The sequence below is a fragment of the Aedes albopictus genome, chromosome 3, assembly GCF_035046485.1.
Source record: "Aedes albopictus strain Foshan chromosome 3, AalbF5, whole genome shotgun sequence".
Classification (NCBI taxonomy): domain Eukaryota; kingdom Metazoa; phylum Arthropoda; class Insecta; order Diptera; family Culicidae; genus Aedes; species Aedes albopictus.
In genome coordinates, this window is record NC_085138.1 from 359,432,290 (window position 1) to 359,437,317 (window position 5,028).

A 5,028-nucleotide genomic window follows, 5' to 3' on the forward strand; every position below is an offset into this window, starting at 1 on the left:
AACGGCAACGATCCCAGCGAACAAAAAGGTCTTGCGATTGGAAACTCGGTACGTGTAACTGCCGATCTCTCAACTTCATTGGGAGCACCCGCATACTCGCCGATCTGCTGAAGGACCGCGGGTTTGGCATCGTAGCGCTGCAGGAGGTGAGTTGGACAGGATCCATGGTGCGAACGTTTAGAGGTAATCATACCATCTACCAGAGCTGCGGCAACACATGCGAGCTGGGAACAGTTTTCATCGTGATGGGTGATATGCAGAGGCGCGTGATCGGTTGGTGGCCGATCGACGAAAGAATGTGCAGGTTGAGGATCAGAGGCCGATTCTTCAACTTCAGTATAACAAACGTGCACAGCCCACACTTCGGAAGCACTGATGATGACAAGAACGCATTTTACGCTCAGCTCGAACGCGAGTACGATCGCTGCCCAAGCCACGACGTCAAGATCATCATAGGAGATTTAAACGCTCTGGTAGGCCAGGAGGAGGAATCCAGACCGACGATTGAAAAGTTTAGCGCCCACCAACAGATGAACGAAAACGGCCTACGGCTCATTGATTTCGCCGCCTCCAAAAACATGGCCATACGTAGCACCTTTTTCCAACACAGCCTCCCTTATCGTTACACCTGGAGATCACCACAGCACCGGCGACCGTCACTTTACAACCGGATGTCGCCACAGCATACGCGCAGAATCTCGAGGCCGCGTTGCCAGACGAGGGCGAGCTCGATGAGGCCCCTCTAGAGGGCTGCTGGAGTACAGTGAAAGCAGCCATCAACGACGCAGCCGAGAGCACCATCGGGTACGTGGAACGGAATCGACGGAACGAATGGTTCGACGAAGAGTGCAGGTTTTGGAGAAGAATGCAGCGAGGGCGATAATGCTTCAGCAAGGGTCCCGATAGAACGTGGAACGTTACAAAGAGAAGCGGAAACAGCAAACCCGCCTCTTTTGGGAGAAAAAGCGCCGCCTGGAAGAAGCGGAGTGTGAAGAAATGGAACTGCTGTGCCGTTCCCAAGAAACACGGAAGTTCTATCAGAAGCTCAACGCATCCCGCAACGGCTTCGTGCCGCGAGCCGAAATATGCAGGTATAAAGACGAAGGCCTCTTGACGGACGGACGTGAGGTGATCAATAGGTGGAAGCAGCACTTCAATCCGCACCTGAATGGCGTGGAGAACGTAGGCACGGGAGACCACGGCAACGGAAGAAACGACGACACCAGTGCAGCGGAGGACGGAAATGTACCAACTCCCACGCTGAGGGAAGTTAAGGATGCCATTCACACAGCTACCGGCGGAGTGGAAGAAGGGGTAATCTGCCCCATTCACAAGAAAGGCGACAATTTGGAATGTGAGAACTTCTAGGCGATCACTATTTTGAATGCTGCCTACAAAGTGCTATCCCAGATCATCTTCCGTCGTCTGTTACCTAAAACGAATAAGTTCGTGCGAAGTTATCAAGCCGGCTTCATCGACGGCCGGTCGACAACGGATCAGATCTTCGCCTTGCCCTACGCCTTGCCCTACCTCCAGAAATGCCGTGAATACCAGGTCCCAACGCATCACCTGTTTATCGACTTCAAAACGGCATATGACAGTAGCGACCGCGCAGAGCTCTGGAGAATCATGGACAAAAACGGCTTTCCTGGGAAGCTGACTAGACTGATTAAAGCAATGATGGACGGTGTGCAAAACTGCGTAAGGATTTCGGGTGAACTATCCAGTTCATTCGAATCTCGCCGGGGACTGCGACAAGGACTCTCATGCCTACTTTTCAACATCGCTCTGGAAGGTGTGATGCGACGAGCCGGGTTCAACAGCCGGGGAACGATTTTCACAAAATCCGGACAATTTGTGTGCTTTGCGGACGGCATGGACATTATTGCCAGGACATTTGGAACGGTGGTAGAGCTGTCCACCCGCCTGAAACGCGAAGCAGCAAAGGTCGAACTGGTGGTGAATGCCTCAAAAACAAAGTGGTAGCTGGTGGTGCTGGTAAGCGGAACCGAAAACGACCGGATCCGTCTGGGTAGCAATGTTACGGTAGACGGGGATAATTTCGAGGTGGTGGAGGTTGTTTGTCTACCTCGGATCTTACTGACGACTGACTACAACGTGAGCCATGAAATTCGGAGGCACATCATCAGCGGAAGCCGGGCCTTCTACGGGCTCCAGAAGAAACTGCGGTCGAAAAAGATTCACCCACGGACCAAATGCACCATGTACAAAACGCTAATAAGACCGGTGGTCCTCTACGGGCACGAGACATGGACCATGCTCGAGGAGGACCTGTAAGCACTCGGAGTTTTCGAGCGACGCGTGCTTAGAACGATCTTCGGCGGTGTGCAGGAGAACGGTGTGTGGCGGAGAAGGATGACTCACGAGCTCGCTGCACTTTACGGCTAACCCAGCATCCAGAACGTGGCCAAAGCCGGAAGGATACGATGGGCAGGACATGTTGTAAGAATGCCGTACAACAACCCTGCAAAGCTGGTGTTTACTACTGATCCGGTTGGTACAACAAGGCGTGGAGTGCAGAGAGCACGATGGGCGGATCAGGTGGAGCGTGACCTGGCGAGCATTGGGCGCGACCGAGGATGGAGAGCGGCAGCCACGAACCGTGTATTATGAAGAAATATTGTTGATTCAGTTTTATCTTGAAATTGGTGTAATATTAAATAAATGGAAATTAATGAATATAGCCTTTCCAGAATATTAAGTGTACGAGAAAGGCAAAAACGTGTCTTACACGTTAGTAAGTTTTTATCAATACATATGTGATAGTTCATCCTAATTTTATTTTTGTTTAAGTTAGTTGAAGTCACTTGATCTACATAGTTGTCAAAATAAGTCTTCAAAAACACCCATAAGACTTTCGGTTGATAAAGAAACGACGTACCAGATGTACAGATAATTTATTGCCAGCACTTGAGTTAAGTGCCGTAGTCCAATTATCATACATAATTGGAAGCCTGACGCAGATAACCCCTGCGTTGGACGTTATCGTAATCCGCCATCTTGCCGTAGTTATCTGCCATTTTGCTTGCATTTTTTTAGGTGAATAATGATTCGCTTCGTTACGTACGACTCCTATCTTTGTTACCAAAAAAAAACGAACAATATTTTTTTCCTTATCATAATAGGTGTGTATAACTCCTATCTACCAATAGCTTAATAAGTCGGTACAAATTCGGTATGGAACAGAGTGCTCGTGAAATTATTTTTTAAAGTCAAATAAACTTACGAAAGATGCCGCCGTCTATCACTGATTGCAAGAGAGTTCGTGGGGCAATATCAGGCTGGATTCATGGGTGAACACGCTACAACGGACCAGATGTTCGCCATCCGCCAGGTGTTGCAAAAATGCCGCGAATACAACGTGCCCACACATCACTTGTTCATCGATTTCAAATCGGCGTATTATACTATTGATCGAGAACAGCTATGGCAGATTATGTACGAATACGGTTTCCCAGATAAACTGATACGATTGATCACGGCGACGATAGATCAAGTGATGTGCGTAGTTCGAGTGTCAGGGACACTCTCGAGTCCCTTCGAATCTCGCAGAGGGTTACGGCAGAGGGTTCGTGCTTGCTGTTCAACATTGCTTTAGAGGGTGTAATTAGGAGAGCGGGGATAAACACGAGTGGAACGATTTTCACGAAGTCTGTTCAGCTGCTTGCTTTCGCTGATGATATTGATATTATAGCTCGTAAATTTGAGACGATGGCGGAAACGTACATTCGACTAAAGAGTGAAGCCAGGCGAATTGGATGAGTCATTAATGTGTCGAAGACAAGACATGATGGCAAAGGGCTGCACGGAGGAATCGCCGCGCCCGCCATCCCGAATTTATATCGACGATGATGAAATCGAAGCGGTTGAAGAATTCGTGTGCTTGGGCTCACTGGTGACCGCTGACAACGACACCAGCAGAGAAACTCAGAGACGCATTGTGGCAGGAAATCGTGCTTACTTTGGACTCCGCAGAGCTCTACGATCGGATAAAGTTCGCCGATACATGAAGTTAACTATCTACAAATGCTGATTAGACCGAACGTCCTCTATGGGCACGAAACGTGGACCCTACGTGCAGAGAACCAACGCGCCCTTGGAGTTTTCGAACGGAAGGTGTTGCGTATCATCTACGGCGGAGTGCAGATGGAAGACGGGACTTGTAGAAGGCGAATGAACCGCGAGCTGCATCAGCTGCTGGGAGAACCAACCATCGTCCATACCGCGAAAATCGGGAGACTCACGTCATCAGGATGTCGGATAGCAACCCGACTAAAATGGTTCTCGAGAGTCATCCGACCGGAACAAGAAGTTGTGGTGCATAGCGAGCTAGGTGGGTCGACCAAGTGGAGGACGATCTGCGGACCCTACGCAGAGTACGGAACTGGAGACAAACAGCCATGGACCGAGTGGAATGGAGACGGCTACTATGTACAGCAGAGGCCACTCCGGCCTTAGCCTGATCGGTAAGGTTAGTATGTGTAGACTAGACTAGATTATACTAGATAAGGACTACCAATGAGTTATGAACGAAAATATTACCGCCAATTGACGATTGCCAGTGGTCAGTATCCAGACAGAATTTAATACAGGGTGGCAAAAGTAAAAGATAAACGATTCCACGGTTGCACGAAGAAAGTGTGATTGCTTAAGCGTGGAAATGAATGGATCGGAATGATATGTGGAGGTTTTATGCAACGGTGAATGGTACGAGTTGACATACAAAACCATGGTGGCTGCGAAGAGGAAAAGGGCACTTCAAAGACTTGTTGAGTGGTAACTATCCTTGAGTTGAGTGGTATCGATAAACATAATAACAATGTTGATGACGGTCAAGCAGTGGATGTGCCAACATTAGATGTGATTAGAAAAGTCCCTTATGTTTGTTTTGTTCTACGATCTGACTTTCATTTATACGGGCTTTATGAACTACCAATATGGGTAAATTCACTCAAAAATAAGCAAAAACAATCTAGTATTTTTCCAAAGATTGAAAAGATAAGTAGG